We start from the raw sequence: 17,327 nt of genomic DNA, 5'->3' as shown, positions 1-17,327 counted from the left end.
GAGTGATAACTGGAGTGGCGTTAAGTATTGAGGAGGTTCAACTGAAGTTGAAGATTCCTGGTGTCTGTGACGCCCACCATTTGGTGCAACACAGACCCGGTGGAGAGGGTGGTGGAACAGAGAAGACACTGTTTGTACTTCTGAGTTTTGATGCAAAGTTTTTACCAGAAAAGCAGGTTGAGGTTGCCAGGATCAGAGTAATGCAGAAGGTGTCATATGCTGAGGCATTGAAGGGAGTAGTAACCTCCCGAGTGGCGCAGTGGTCTAAGGCACTGCATCGCAGTGCTAGCTGTGCCACTAGAGATCCTGGTTCGAATCCAGGCTCTGCTGTAGCCGGCCGCAACCGGGAGACCAATGGGGCGGCGCACAATTGGCCCAGCGTCGTCCAGGGTAGGGGAGGGAATGGCCGGCAGGGAGGTAGCTCAGTTGGTAGAGCATGGTGTTTGCAACGCCAGGGTTGTGGGTTTGATTTCCACGGGGGGCCAGTATGAAAATAAATAAAAAGAATAATGTATGCACTAACTGTAAGTCGCTCTGGATAAGAGCGTCTGCTAAATGATGTAAATGTAGAGGAAGATGGGTCCACCCTTACGGAAAATGATTGCAGTCAAAGTGCAGTATAACGGCAGTACACTGCAGTATAACTGCAGTTATTCTGAAATTACTGCTTCCAAAATACCACAGTCGACTGCACTTTTACTGCAGTTTCAAAACTGCAATCTTTTTTTGTAAGGGCAGGGTGAGGGATCCTAAGAGGATCCCTGTGAGTAGGTCGAGGTCAATAGAGAGTGATAGGAATAACGTGCTTTGGTAAGATTGTTTTTTTGGCATTCATGGCCATGGTTGTCAACTGAACCGCAGGAATGGAATGTAAATCACAGAGGATAGATGTTGTGGTGGCAGCTGCAAATAAGTACTTGAGCGTACGAGATTTTACTGCAGAAGAGTTACAAGGTGTTTTGAACGATAGTGTCCCGTACTCCCAGGCTGCTGGCCTGGTGCAGGATCAGATAGGACCAAAGTAGTGGAATAGTGATGAGGTTTTAATGGGTGTAGGGTTAGTTGGTAGGGGAATTTTTTCACAAAATGTAATGAATTGTTACTACAGAATAGTAGGCTGATACACAGCCAATACAGTAGATGGCGGCATGCACCTATAACATTTGTTTGCGGACCGCCATAATACCAAAGAAGAAGCGATACTCTCCCCGAATTTAAAAAGGGAAATATTAATCCCATTACTGTTAAACTAGACAAATAAACCAGTTTAGATGATAGACATGATTGAGAAGGAGGAATCGATCATTAGCGAGGAAGAAGCTGCTCAGTATGACCGGCAGATCCGACTATGGGGTCTGGATGCACAAAAGAGGTAGCTATTAGCTAACCAGCTGAATCAGATATGTTCGTTCTCGGCTAAAACAAATGTGCACCCGCTGGGGTCCCACAGCAAGAATGGATTGGAAAACACTGCAAATGTTGATGTTTACATCATTTATCAATCTGCACAAAGCATGCATATTTTGTCTTGAAGGCTTTCTACCCCTTATTGTATGATGGCGCCACATAGCTAATAAAGGTGTGCGCCATCTGCATCTGTTCTAGGCTGCGGGGGTCTCGTGTGCTCCTGGTGGGGCTGAGGTGGCCAAATATCTCATCCTGGCTGGAGTGAAGGGGCTGACCCTGCTGGACCACGAACTGGTATAGACCACAATACACAAACACAAAGAGGGGGGGGGTGTAACAGAGTTAGGTCAGAGGTAACCTAAAGTAGCAGGCGTAAAATAAACACCTGAAACTACATACTGGTCTTGAGGAGAAGGGGGAAAAACTGTTGGGGGAGGTTCTCTTTTGCACTGTCCAACCAATCCAGTAAATGTGGAGGAGGAGTTAAGATGGAGCTTGGACTTTAACGTCCAATAGCGGAAGTAGCGTCACAGGCTCTTTCTGTTCACCCTGAAAACCGTTCTATACACTGATCTTTACAGGAAACCTACTGATCGTAACAGTTTGTTGAGGGCTGATAGTTGTCATCCGCTTCCCTTGAAAAACAGTTTGCCCTACAGCCAATTCTGTCGAATCAAAATAATTTGTAAAAAAACAATCAGACTTCGACCGTAATATGGCTGAGACGCAAAGAAAATTCAAGGAGAGGGGGTACAAAAATGGTGAGATTAATACTGCCATTGAGAAAATTCAAAACAAATCGAGACCTGATCTCTTTCAAGGACAGTCTCGCAAAAAGAAGCATTCTTGCGTTCTAACTACACGCTATTCAAAGTGCTCTGAACAAATTAAGGGAATCGTTCACAAACATTGGCACATTCTAAGATCCGATGACAGTATTGGTAATGTGTTTTCAGACCCTCCCTTGGTTGTATTCTCGCGGGGCAGAAATCTCAGAGATCAATTGGTAAACTCTGATTTACCACCCCTAAATATCCCTGCACAACATCTATTTGCACCTCTACCGGATGGAAACTACAAGTGTAACGGCTGCGCTCAATGCAATGGCACTTACAAATGTAGATCCTTCAAACCCCCAAACAGGGAAACAGATCCCAATCAAAGGTGTTATTACGTGCTCCACTAAGGCAGTTATTTATCTTATAACTTGTCCTTGTGGTAAAAATTATGTGGGTAAAACAAAGCGCGAATTAAAAAACCATTAGGTGCAAAAACTCGACATACCCAGTCGCTGCCCACTTTTTGGAAGCGAACCACTCGATTTCTTCCCTACGTTATATCGGCATCGAACAGGTCACCCTCCCTAGGAGAGGGGGTGACCTCGACAACTTATTGTTAAAACGAGAGGCTGCCTGGATCTTTAATTTAAAGACCCTTGCTCCCTTCGGTCTCAACGTAGACTTTGATTTGGAGCCATTCTTGTGATTTTGCTATTCATTGTAAATGTTGTGGGCCTATGTAGCCAAGTATCTATGATCATATGCTATCCATGTTTTTTGTATGTTGTTTTTATCTGTGAATTGGCCAATGCTATTAGGCCACACCCGGCCATGATTACAGACACCTGCGTGTGTCCTTTGACACTATATAAACTAGTGACCCGCAGTGTTTGTCATTATACCCTGATGAAGACAGCTTGTCTGTCGAAACGTTGGTTATTAGGATATTAAATTATTGCATCTGAGCTCCTAGAGTGTGCGGCTTTCCTTTTCTTTTTCACCCTGAAAACCGGAACATCCGGTTGTTGGGGACTCGGCAGAGGCATGGTGAGAGGGAACCTTCCCAAGTAGGCTAATGGTGGAGTGAAACGCTGAGAAAATTGCAGGACAATATACATTAATTCTACAAACCACTAACTATTTCTGCTCCCTTGCTTCTCAGGTGACGGAGGAGTTATGCCGAGCCCAGTTCCTGATTCCAGTGAGCACTCAAGGCCAGAACCGAGCACAGGCCTCCCTGGAGCGGGCCCAGTACCTCAACCCCATGGTGGAGGTGAAGGCAGACACAGACAGGTTGGAGACCAAACCAGATGAATTCTTCCTTCAATTTGAGGCAGTGAGTACAGTAGTGCAGGATCGGCCTAGTGTCAAGATTACTTTTGTTCATTATTTTGTTACCCTAAATGGCCACTAGGTGGTGCGTTTACACCATTCTTACTACATGTTGCTCTGGGCAAATCAAATCAAATTTTATTGGTCACATACATATATTTAGCAGATGTTATTACGAGCGTAGGGAAATGCTTGTGTTCCTAGCTCCAACAGTGCAGTAGTATATAACAATTCACAACAATACACACATCTAAAAGTAAAAGAATGGAATGAAGAAATATATCAATATTAGGACGAGCAATGTCGGAGTGGCATTGACAAAATACAGTAGAATAGAATACAGTATATACATATGAGATAAGTAAAGCAGTATGTGAACATTATTAAAGTGGCCAGTGATTCCATGTCTATGTAAACTCAGCAAAAAAAGAAACGTTCTCTCACTGTCAACTGCGTTTATTTTCAGCAAACTTAACATGTGTAAATATTTGTATGAACATAACAAGATTCAACAACTGAGACAAACTGAACAAGTTCCACAGACATGTGACTAACATAAATGGAATAATGTGTCCCTGAACAAAGGAGGGGTCAAAATCAAAAGTAACAGTCAGTATCTGGTGTGGCCACCAGCTGCATTAAGTACTGCAGTGCATCTCCTCCTCATGGACTGCACCAGATTTGCCAGTTCTTGCTGTGAGATGTTACCCCACTCTTCCACCAAGGCACCTGCAAGTTCCCGAACATTTCTGGGGGGGAATGGCCCTAGCCCTCATCCTCCGATCCAACAGGTCCCAGACTTGCTCAATGTGATTGAGATCCGGGCTCTTCGCTGGCCATGGCAGAACACTGACATTCCTGTCTTGCAGGAAATCACGCACAGAACGAGCAGTATGGCTGGTGGCATTGTCATGCTGGAGGGTCATGTCAGGATGAGCCTGCAGGAAGGGTACCACATGAGGGAGGAGGATGTCTTCCCTGTAATGCACAGCGTTGAGATTGCCTGCAATGACAACAAGCTCAGTCCTATGATGCTGTGACACACCGCCCCAGACCATGACGGACCCTCCACCTCCAAATCAATCCCGCTCCAGAGTACAGGCCTCGGTGTAACGCTCATTCCTTCGACGATAAACGCAAATCCGACCATCACCCCTGGTGAGACAAAACTGTGACTCGTCAGTGAAGAGCACTTTTTGCCAGTCCTGTCTGGTCCAGCGACGGTGGGTTTGTACCCATAGGCGATGTTGTTGCCGGTGATGTCTGGTGAGGACCTGCCTTACAACAGGCCTACAAGCCCTCAGTCCAGCCTCTCTCAGCCTATTGTGGACAGTCTGAGCACTGATGGAGGGATTGTGCGTTCCTGGTGTAACTCGGGCAGTTGTTGTTGCCATCCTGTACCTGTCCCGCAGGTGTGATGTCCCGCAGTGTTTAAACCCTTTACAATGAAGATCTGTGAAGTTATTTGGGTTTTTGCGAATTATCTTTGAAAGACAGGGTCCTGAAAAGGGGACGTTTCTTTTTTTGCTGAGTTTCTAAGGTGCAGGGTTGAGTAGCCGGGTGGTAGCCGGCTAGTGAAGGCTATTTAACAGTCTGATGGCCTTGAGATAGAAGCTGTTTTTCAGTCTCTCGGGTCTCAGCTTTGATGCACCTGTACTGACCTCGCCTTCTGGATGATAGCGGTCCTGTGTAGCTCAGTTGGTAGTGCTTGCAATGCCAGGGTTGTGGGTTCGATTCCCACGGGGGGCCAGTATGAAAAATGTATGCACTCACTAACTGTAAGGCGCTCTGGATAAGAGCGTCTGCTAAATTACTAAAATGTAAATGTAATAGCGGGGTGAACAGGCCTTGACTCGGGTGGTTGATCATTTTGGCCTTCCTGTGACATCGGGTGCTGTAGGTGTCCTGGAGGGCAGGCAGTGTACCCCCAGTGATACGTTGGGAAGACTGTACCACCCTCTGCAGCAGACCAATGCCAGTATAGCACCTGTTTTGCACAGATCTTTATGTATTTTTTCTGCAGATTTAAGCCGTTTTTGACTGATGATGAGTTCCATTGCATGTAGTTGCACTTTGTTCACGAAACTTAGTGATAACAAGTGTTTTTCATTGGATATCCCTGTTAAAAGGGATACTTCAGGATTTTGGCAATGAAGCCCTTTATCTACTTCCCCAGAGTCAGATGAACTCATGGATAACATTTGTATGTCTCTGCATTCAATATGAAGGAAGTTAGAGGTAGTTTCATGAGCCAATGCTAACTAGCGTTAGCGCAATGACTGGATGTCTATGGTATCTACTAGCATGCTAGCAGTTACAATAGACTTCCAGTAATTGCGCTAACGCTATTTAGCAACTTCCTTCAAACTGCACACAGAGACATACAAATTGTATCCACAAGTTCATCTGACTGGGGAAGTAGGTAAAGGGATTCATAATATGATGCATATAAATATTATTTATACATTGACGGAGTGAGGGAATTGACAGGTGCCAGTAGGGAGAAAAAATTACAAAAAATAAAGACCCTCGAGTTTGGAGATAAATATATTTATCTAACTTTTGTCTGAACAGCTAACAAGTAGAAACATAGCTTTCCTGTGGCGTTTGGTTCCAGACACACTGCAAAGCAAGCTGTCTAAAGTGCTCTGCTCTGAATCGTGTAGTGGTGGGGTTTTGAAGAGACTCTTCATCAGATGCTCAGGGATTTTCAAAGCACAAACGATCTGCTTCCCCAGTCTGTCTGTGGCGGAGAAACGGCGGAAGCGTCCCGGGGGGAGTGCTAATGGAAGTTCAGGAGGAGGGGGAGGCGGAGTGGGCTTTGCTGTAGACTGGTAGCCTCTTTTATCTGCTAGCTACGGATATGTCTTGTCTGTGTGGTGCAGCACTGGGAAACTGGAACTTGTTGAAATTTGCTGCAATACATGACAAGGGGCTGCTCTTTTTAGTCACCGTGTTTTGGACTGAGGGATTGATATGTCTGGATTATAGTTTTGATCCCGAGAGAGTTTGCAGGTGTTTTTGTCTTTTAGAGATAATTTGAGGCAACAATTCACACCCACAACAAACAAACAAACTCTCTCATTTACTTCACTCAGCATACTGGTATACTCTCCCTATTCTCACTCATGTACTCTCATTGAGTCTATCATAACCACTCATTCTCTGCATGTCTATCACTTTACTTCTCCCTTCACCTCCTACCAGACCCATTCTCCGTTGTTAGGTTCCATTGTACAGATAAGCTATATAACCCCCACCCCCTTTCCTTGCTTCCTTCTTTTCACTCCCTCTCTCCTTCGCCTCTCAAACAATCCAGCTCAGTGTCCCTCTTCACAAAGTCCTTGCCGGAGGCCATCGGGAGGAGGCGCCCGAGCTGCACGCCTCCTTCAAAGGGAGGGAGGATCTGTGGAGAGACAGACCGACAGATAGTACGGCTGGCCAGACTGCTAAAAAGCCCTGTCCCCTCTGGCCTGCCAGTGCCAGCACTCCCAGTTCCCACTGCCAATCCCCTCTAATGAACTACACCAGCAGCAGTAACTCAACATGTCCAGCCAGGGTCTCCCTCAGTGTCTATCGCCAGTGCCACAACACAGAGGGCTTGCCTTTTTGTAGCTGATAACTAAAGCCAATAGGACTTCCATAGTAGTCTGTAAGGGTCCCCCTTCCCCCATAATACCTTCTTCCTGTTGAGGTGTGTGGTTTAAGGAAGATCTCCAGTCCATTTTTCAATCATCAAGCATGCACCCAGCTTTGATGATTAGTCTATCCATCTTCATTAGCTAAGGGCACAGCAATTAAAAACAACTTCAACCATGCAGTAACACGTCAATAAGCTGCCCTTGGAAAAACACTGGCGCGTGTAGTGAATTCGATGCTGGCACCTCCCAACATTGTGGTACTTTGTGTTCCGGGAGGGACCAGCGTGTACCACTCACCCATGTCAGGGATGCCACAGACAGATGCCCGTCAGCTGCCAGACAGCCCCTTATCTCTAGCCAAGTGTGGTGTGCTGAGTTTGGTCTGGAGGATAGGATGGACCCAGCCCAAGTGTCAGTTGTTTATTAAGGCCAATTCTCTTTTCCCACCCTGTTCAGATAGAACAAACTAGTCGATTCTTCGATTTTGTTTACTTGAACATGTTTTGTGTCAGAAGGACAGGGCGTCTGTTGTAGAAGCTGGTGGGTGTGATGTTCAAGGGGGGTAACTGAAGGAGTAGGTTGTTGTTTAAGGATGGCTATGGTGGAGGTGTGTGTGTGTGTGTGTGTGTGTGCACGTAAATGTAGAGTTAGGCCTACTTGTTCATCATCAAGTACTTTGTAATCACATTCCCTGCAAAGTCTCTCAATGAACATGTACACTGTAATGCAAAAGTATGTGGACACCCCTTCAAATTAGTGGATTCGGCTACTTCAGCCACACCCGTTGCTGACAGGTGTATAAAATCGAGCACACAGCCATGCAATTTCCATAGATAAGCATTGGTGACGGAGCCACTTTCAATGTGGCTCCGTCATAGGATGCCACCTTTCCAACAAGTCAGTTAGTCAAATTTCTGCCCAGATAGAGCTGCCCCAGTCAACTGTAAGTGCTGTTATTGTGAAGTGGAAAGGTCTAGGAGCAACAACGGCTCAGCTGCGAAGTGATAAGCCACACAAGCTCACAGAACGAGACTGCTGAGTGCTGAAGCGCGTAAAAATCATCTGTCCTCGGTTGCAACTCACTACCGAGTTCCAAACTGCTTCTGAAAGTAACGTCAGCACAATAACTGTTTGTCGGGAGCTTCATGAAATGGGTTTCCATGGCCGAGCAGCTGCACACAAGCCTAAGATCACCATGCGCAATGCCAAGCGTCGGCTGGAGTGGTGTAAAGCTCGCTGCCATTGGACTCTGGAGCAGTGGAAACGCGTTCTCTGGAGTGATTAATCACGCTTCACCATCTGGCAGTCCGACAGACAAATCTGGGTTTGGCGGATGCCAGGAAAATGCTACCTGCCCCAATGCGTAGTGCCAACTGTAAAGTTTGGTGGAGGAGGAATAATGGTCTGGGGCTGTTTTTCATGGTTCGGGCTAGGCCCCTTTGTTCCAGTGAATGGAAATCTTAACATTACAGCATACAATGACATTCTAGACGATTCCGTGCTTCCAACGTTTTGGCAACAGTTTGGGGAAGGCCCTTTCCTGTTTCAGTATGACAATGCCCCCGTGCACAAAGCGAGGTCCATACAGAAATTGTTTTTCGAGATCGGTGTGGAAGAACTTGACTGGCCTGCACAGAGCCCTGACCTCAACCCCATCGAACACCTTTGGGATGAATTGGAACTCTGACTGCAAGCCAGGCCTAATCGCAAAACATCAGTGCCCGCAGCAATGTTCCAACATCTAGTGGAAAGCCTTCCCAGAAGATTGGAGGCTGTTCTAGAAGCAAATGGGGGACCAACTCCATATTAATGCCCATGATTTTGGAATGAGATGTTCAATGAGCAAATGTCCACATACTCTGGGTCATGTAGTGTAGTTAGCACCATGGGAGTTGTAGTTTTAGCTGCTCTCTCTGACTTTGTCCTGCCCTCCCTTATTGCTCTCAGGTGTGTCTGACCGGCTGCTCCAGAGATCTGATGGTGCGCGTGGACCAACTCTGTGCCCAGCACAACATCAAGGTCTTCTGTGGCGACGTCTTTGGTTACCATGGATACATGTTCTCCGACCTTGGCCAGGAGCACAACTATGTTGAGTAAGTGTTGTGTGTGATTGTCTTGTGTCTGTTTAATTTACTTGTCTTGATTAATCATCAGTTATACTTATGCTCATCTGTCCCTTGTTTTGATGCCCCATCCAGGGAGAAGCCCAAAGTAGTCAAGCCCAAAACAGAGGAGTCCAATGATGGACCTGAGGCCAAGAATCCAAAGGTTGACCACCATGATCAAAAAGGTGAGCGCTGTATAAAAATAGCTCAATTAGAGTTTTATCAATGTATTGAATGTTATCCTCCTCCACATCTAATGATGTCATGTTCCTTGCCCTTTGGCGCTCTCTCTATCCCTACTGAACAGACGGCCAGCTTCTGCTCCTTGAAAGTGGCTCTGGAAGTGGATTGGACAAATGAGAAGGCCAAGAGCAGCCTGACGCGCACCCCCGTGGACTACTTCCTGCTACATGGTACCTGCACCTTTCACAAAGCCATTGGATATAAATACCTATTTGATAAAAGAGAGTTAGAGCAGTAGCTGGCTGCCATCACGTCTTTTTCTTTTGCCATACGAAGCAGTGGCGCTATAGATTGATGCCCTCTATACGTGAGCGTCTGCAGCTCCATTGATATCGCCCACCACCATTCCTCCCTTCCTGTTTTGGTTGTTGTAGCATTGCACCCTGTTCCTTCTAGTCTGATTTGGTCCCTTTAATAGCCTTCACCTGGTTTCATAGACCCTCTTAACATGGCTCTGTTTCCATCACAGGCTCTCCTTGGCCAGTCGTGTGTGACTTTAGAACAGAGAAACAAACAGCTAGCCACCACCCACGACATTAATCCGCAAGGCTGCCTACTCTAGCCCCTGTTGTTGGCTAATATTAATATAACAGCCGGAAAGGAAAGAATTTGTTTGTTTTTGTCGTTTTCAGAGGTGTCTTACAGTATTTGGGTTTCTATAATTAGGTCTAGACATAGTGGTATCTCTCGACTGAGCTGCTCTTGAGGAAGTGGTGCTTCCTCTGTTACAGGCTGTGTTACAGCTCCTCTGTGTCCCAGGGGTCGGGGGTTAGCCTACTGTATCCAACCGTAACCCCTCCAGAGGAATGGAAGGCAGCACAGGCGTGGGGGCACATTACTGTTTTCCCTCAACTTTGATTTAGTTAATATAATTTGAATGTGTTGTTTTTGGTTCATCCCTGTTTGAATCTGATCAAGGATGTTCCAGACTACTCTTTTAAGACAATGTTTACTTGTGCACAGATGTCTTTGTACACTTACATATTGTGCCAGTCTGTGGCAGATTTTGAGATAATTCTATGATATTCAGTGGGTGAGAGAATATTTAGTTGAGGGTGATGATTCATGTGATGATGGTGATTGATGTTGGGTTTTTTATGTGTGTATGCGTGCGAGGTGTCAGTGTAGTGGAAATAGCCGTGGGCGGACTGGGCTCCATGATGTGTTTGATGGACAGCTAAAGAGAGGAAGTGATGACACCTGTTTTAACACTGAGGGGGTGAGGAGAGCTGCCGGGCTTAAAGGGGGGTTTAGAACTTAAAACGTCTCAGTTGCAACGTACGTCCATCTCGCTCCTTTTATTATATCCCTTTTAGTAATATTCAGACTCCAAACCACATCCTCCTCATATTGACACATCTTCCCACAGTCTCACACAGGATGGGTGTAGTACTGGTGGTGCGTGCTGACAGGACAAGGACATGAGTCATAGATGTCTGATCACGGCCCTGTCAAACTGATCAAAAACTGCTCTTCATTCAAATGAAGAGGTTCGTTGGCGCAACACTTGTGGTACGTTGATTGCCACTGTCAATCGTCTGTGGTACAACACAGATAAAGATCTGATTGCACACCGTTTCCACAAGATGATCAGTATGTAATTGGAAGTGTGTGTTTCAATTTGTTTGACTTTTGTTTTGTTTTTGCCAGCCAGTGTCATTCCAGCAAGTGATAGAATCACAACCCCACCAACATTTCCACAGTAACATATTCTGTGTTGTATGGAAATGCATCTCAGTATATGTAGCAACGTAACACATCAAATCAGAGCTTCTTCTGTGTGTCTTCTCTGGTTTCCAGCACTTCTCCACCACGTTCTATTGTTCACTCTCTCTTCATGTGTTCCTCTCTTCTTTCCCACAGTACTGCTGAAGTTCCGTACTGACAAAGGTCGTGACCCCCACCCACAAAGCTTTAAGGCAGATGCCACGCTCCTGAGACAGATCCGTGATGACGCCCTGGAGGCCATGGGGCTGAGTAGCGAGCTGCTGCCTCACGACTTTGTCAGGTGACTGGCTCAATTCAACCCAGATTCCACCACATGGTGCATCACTTGACAGCCTTTCACATGTTAAGTTGGACTGTTAGTAATACAGTGCATTTGGAAAGTATTCCACATTTTGTTATGTTACAGCCTTATTCTAAAATTGAATAAATTGTTTTTTTCTTCATCAATCTACACACAATACCCCATAATGACAAAGAAAAAACAGGTTTTTATTAAAAATAAATAACTTAAATATCACATTTACATACAGTGAGGGAAAAAAGTATTTGATCCCCTGCTGATTTTGTACGTTTGCCCTCTGACAAAGACATGATCAGTCTATATAATTTGAATGGTAGGTTTATTTGAACAGTGAGAGACAGAATAACAACAAAAAATCCAGAAAAACGCATGTCAAAAATGTTATGAATTGATTTGCATTTTAATGAGGAAAATAAGTATTTGACCCCTCTGCAAAACATGACTTAGTACTTGATGGCAAAACTCTCGTTGGCAATCACAGAGGTCAGATGTTTCTTGTAGTTGGCCACCAGGTTTGCACACATCTCAGGAGGGATTTTGTTCCACTCCTCTTTGCAGATCTTCTCCAAGTCATTAAGGTTTCGAGCCTGACGTTTGGCAACTCAAACCTTCAGCTCCCTCCACAGATTTTCTATGGGATTAAGGTCTGGACACTGGCTAGGCCACTCCAGGATCTTAATGTGCTTCTTCTTGAGCCACTCCTTTGTTGCCTTGGCCGTGTGTTTTGGGTCATTGTCATGCTGGAATACCCATCCACGACCCATTTTCAATGCCCTGGCTGAGGGAAGGAGGTTCTCACCCAAGATTTGACAGTACATGGCCCCGTCCATCGTCCCTTTGATGCGGTTAAGTTGTCCTGTCCCCTTAGCAGAAAAACACCCCCAAAGCATAATGTTTCCACCTCCATGTTTGACGGTGGGGATGGTGTTCTTTGGGTCATAGGCAGCATTCCTCCTCCTCCAAACACGGCGAGTTGAGTTGATGCCGAAGAGCTCCATTTTGGTCTCATCTGACCACAACACTTTCACCCAGTTCTCCTCTGAATCATTCAGATGTTCATTGGCAAACTTCAGACGGGCCTGTATATGTGCTTTCTTGAGCAGGGGGACCTTGCGGGCGCTGCAGGATTTCAGTCCTTCACAGCGTAGTGTGTTACCAATTGTTTTCTTGGTGACTGGTCCCAGCTGCCTTGAGATCATTGACAAGATCCTCCCGTGTAGTTCTGGGCTGATTCCTCACTGTTCTCATGATCATTGCAACTCCACGAGGTGAGATCTTGCATGGAGCCCCAGGCCGAGGGAGATTGACAGTTATTTTGTGTTTCTTCCATTTGCGAATAATCGCACCAACTGTTGTCACCTTCTCACCAAGCTGCTTGGCGATGGTCTTGTAGCCCATTCCAGCCTTGTGTAGGTCTACAATCTTGTCCTTGACATCCTTGGAGAGCTCTTTGGTCTTGGCCATGGTGGAGAGTTTGGAATCTGATTGATTGCTTCTGTGGACAGGTGTCTTTTATACAGGTAACAAACTGAGATTAGGAGCACTCCCTTTAAGAGTGTGCTCCTAATCTCAGCTCGTTACCTGTATAAAAGACACCTGGGAGCCAGAAATCTTTCTGATTGAGAGGGGGTCAAATACTTATTTCCCTCATTAAAATACAAATCAATTTATAAAATGTTTGACATGCGTTTTTCTGGATTTTGTTGTTGTTATTCTGTCTCTCACTGTTCAAATAAACCTACCATTAAAATTATGGACTGATCATGTCTTTGTCAGTGGGCAAACGTACAAAATCAGCAGGGGATCAAATACTTTTTTCCCTCACTGTAAGTATTCAGACCCTTTACTCAGTACTTTGTTGAGGTACCTTTGGCAGCGATTACAGCATCGAGTCTTCTTGGTTATGACACTACGTATGATGCTACAAGCTTGGCACACCTGTATTTGGGGACTTTCTCCCATTCTTCTCTGCAGGTCCTCTCAAGCTCTGTCAGGTTGGATGGGGAGCGTTGCTCCACAGTTATTTTTAGGTCTTTCCAGAGATGTTCGATCAGGTTCAAGTCCAGGCTCTGGCTGGGCTACTCAAGGACACTTGTGCGTTGTCTTTGCTGTGTGCTTAGGGTCGTTGTCCTGTTGGAAGGTGAACCTTCACCCCAGTCCGAGGTCCTGAGCGCTATGGAACAGGATTTCATCAAAGATCTCTCTGTACTTTGCTCCATTAATCTTTCCCTTGATCCTGACTAGTCTCCCAGTCCCTGCCGCTGAAAAACATCCCCATAGCATGATGCTGCCACCACCATGCTTCACCGTAGGGATGGTTCCAGGTTTCCTCCAGACGTGACGCTTGGCATTCAGGCCAAAGTGTTCAATCTTGGTTTCATCAGACTAGAGAATCTTGTTTCTCATGTTCTGAGTCCTTTAGGTGCCTTTTGGCAAACTCCAAGCGGGCTGTCATGTGCCTTTTACTGAGGAGTGGCTTCTGTCTGGCCACTCTACCATAAAGGCCTGATTGGTGGAGTGCTGCAGAGATGGTTGTCCTTCTGGAAGGTTCTCCCATCTCCACAGAGGAACTCTGGAGCTCTGTCAGAGTGACCATCAGGTTCTTGGTCACATCCCTGACCAAGGCCCTTCTTCCTCAATTGCTCAGTTTGGCCGGGCTGCCAGCTCTAGGAAGAGTTTAGGTGGTTCCAAATTGTTTCCATTTAAGAATGATGGAGGCCATTTTGTTCTTGGGGACCTTCAATGCCACAGAAATGTTTTGGTACCCTTCCCCAGATCTGTGCCTCGGCACAATCCTCTCTCGGAGCTCTGCGGACAATTCCTTCGACCTCCTGGCTTGGTTTTGCTCTGACATGCACTGTCAACTGTGGGACCTTATATAGACAGGTGTGTGCCTTTTCTAATTCATGTCCAATTCAATTTACCACAGGTGGACTTCAATCAAGTTGTAGAAACATCTCAAGGATGATCAATGGAAACAGGATGCACCTGAGCTCAATTTCGAGTCTCATAGCAAAGGGTCTGAATACTTATGTAAATAAGGTTTTTTTTGTGTGTTTTTTTAAATAGAGTTTTTGATTTTTCATTATGGGGTATTGTGTGTAGTTTGAGGGGGAAAAAAAACAATTGATTGCATGTTAGAATAAGGCTGTAATGTAACAAAATTTGGAAAAAGGCAAGGGGTCTGAAAACTTTCCGAATGCACTCTGTTTTTAGGGGTGTTGCATCTGCCAGTGATGGTAGTTATTAGATATATCAAAGATCATCTGTAACTGGCTGCTCCATTCTGAGCTATTTCAGTTTTTCAGAGTTAAGACAATTGTTAATTCATCCTTATGAACACGAAAGAGTTTGTGTATTTCTGTTGGTGACACTCATGTTGTGGTGTTGTGTCATCAGATACTGCTTCTCTGAGATGGCCCCTGTGTGTGCTGTGGTGGGTGGCGTGCTGGGACAGGAGGTTGTCAAGGTTGGTTGTCAAGTTTTTTAAATGTTATTATTGACTTTTCATTAGTTTCTTTGACTTTACATCATTCATACTCTACTGTCCATCCTGGCTCTAAACTAGTGTGAACCACCACACATTAGACTGTCTGTACCACATTTACTGTTGTGCAGCTTTCACTGGGGAGAAAGAAACCATGTTATATTTTGGGGAGGCAGAAAGCTAAACACTTGACAGCAGGCCACTCCACTTGATTCTGGGTCCAATCCAGAAATACCCACTGATATGTTTCAGTACTGTGGGGCTTTTGGGAAGATTTAGGTGGACAGTGTGGCTGTTTTGGGTATGACCTGGGTATTGGAGAATAAGGGAAGTGTCACAGTCCTACCTGTGTTTGAGAGTTGATGGAGCCAGGTAAGAAGAGGTAACGTCAGTCAGTACAGACAAACCTCTCAGCGGGATGATGGTACTGCGCCAGGCTGTCTGTCTCCACGATATGATGTAATGATGAAACCGGATGAAACGGCCTGCAACCGGCAGACATCTCACTGGGTGAAGTCAAGCGATCACGCAGCGGACAGTGCACCCCATGCTCACGCAGTGGAGCGGACACTAGAGTACACCCCATGCATGCAATGCAGGGAAAGCTGGTGAAGCTCCCACAGCAAAGCTGTCCTTAGCTATTGTGGGCTTAGTTTGAGAGATGGTCAGGTAGTGTGTGTGTGTGTGTGTGTGTGTGTTGTTGGCTGGTATGTTTGTTTGTTTCTACAGGCTATTTCCCAGAGAGACGCACCGCACAAGAACTTCTTCTTTGACGGTATGAAGGGCAGCGGGGTGGTGGACTACTTTGGCCCAAGGTGATCGACCATATTCCCACCAATAGAGGTGTGTGCATGGGACATTAAGGACTACACTCACATACTCAGTAACAGTTTTGAGTTCTGTCATTCTTTTTTCAAGTCAGACTATTTATCAATGTGTAACCATTCACCTCAGCTGAAAGTTCAACAAGTGTTTCAACAGGCGAAAAGCATTTGTCATTATACATCAATTTTTTTTATACCTGCGCACACAACACACCTACTAGACGGTTTTTGCAGCATACCTTTTTTGAATTTTGATTTTTTTTGTTTGCTATTGTTAGACTGTCCATTTATGTTTCTAGCACACAGAGGGATTTTTACATTTTGTAATAAAAAATATTGTGAACAAAATGATTAGCCTTTGAGGGGTTATCTGGAAATTCAAAGTAGTGACTCAATGGTTGTGTAGCGGTGGATCATATAGGTTCAAATTAGTGGATATACGGCCAGCGACCTGCTGTTAATTCAGTGCATGATGTCATGCCGTATGTGGATGAAAGAGCAGGTATCAGTGCCCTGCAGCACAAAACAAAGGGATTGTTCCAGATGCTTCCAAGACATGCCAAACAGGCCTATCATGAGCATGATAGTTTCCTCTTCAGTCACCCAAACGGGATCTCTCCCTCCATCAGCGGCAGGTGGATGGACCTGTAGAACTGGTCTGTACATGGAGGGAGTGGCAACCCCCTAGACAGAGTGCCCCGTGTACATCAGATAAATTAGTGGTGAGCTTTTGACATTGACACTTGACTGACTTCTGATTTACATTGGTAGTTTAGCAGACACTCTTATCCAAAGCGACGTACAGTAGTGAGTGGATACATTTTCATACTGTGAGAAATGACAACGTGCATTGTGAAACTGTCAATGTAAAGGATGGTTCTTCCCCAAAAAGTGTTTTTGTCCTTGACAATAAAACTGTACATGCAGAGATGTGTCTTCTCAAGCCAGGCACAAAGCAGCATGAAATTCCACATAGTTTATCATGTTTGTTTGTGTGTCTGTTTGTGATGTATTGAAGAAAGAACGGGGAGGGGGAAAGCACCTTGTTTTTCGCCTGCAGCGGGGATTCGTGAAAAGGAAAACAGCCAGAGCCTTGAAATGAAACCATGACTGATTAAGCCCCATAAGGAGTCACTGCTCTTTTCCAGGGATTAGGAAAATGCAGGATTAATTACGGACATCGCTTTAAGCCCATCCTTTTAATTAAAGCACATATCTTATCTCCTCTCCCTGACCACCCCACCCATCCCCCATCTCCCACTCTTAAAAAAAAAAAAAAAGCTACCCCCTCCAGCACTGTGGTGTGGTCATTCATTTTGTAAAGACCCCAGACTGAGCAGCAAAGATCCAAGCGGTCATTCCAGACACCAATCACAATGGGGAACTCATTCCGCCGCTGACATGGAGGCTTTCCATTGGTTCATATGTGGCACAAAGTGCAGGTGAGGACCTCTGGTCCAGATGTTGACTCATTCCAAAG

General features: G+C 45.4%; 1 pseudogene across 1 annotated transcript; it reads left to right on the top strand.

Annotated features, from left to right (window-relative positions):
* The first annotated feature begins 1,213 nt into the window (after nt 1-1,213).
* LOC311106077 (SUMO-activating enzyme subunit 1-like) lies at nt 1,214-16,800 on the top strand (annotated as a pseudogene). Its single transcript, XR_014615844.1, has 9 exons — nt 1,214-1,372; nt 1,606-1,701; nt 3,349-3,522; nt 9,107-9,252; nt 9,358-9,449; nt 9,572-9,677; nt 11,371-11,515; nt 14,936-15,005; nt 15,753-16,800. The product of XR_014615844.1 is annotated as an SUMO-activating enzyme subunit 1-like (transcript).
* The last annotated feature ends 527 nt before the right edge of the window (nt 16,801-17,327 follow it).

Source organism: Coregonus lavaretus (assembly GCF_964263955.1).
Source record: "Coregonus lavaretus genome assembly, chromosome: 30".
Lineage (NCBI taxonomy): Eukaryota > Metazoa > Chordata > Actinopteri > Salmoniformes > Salmonidae > Coregonus > Coregonus lavaretus.
The sequence above is the reverse complement of the archived record's forward strand: the minus strand, read 5'-3'. Positions and strand labels throughout refer to the sequence as shown.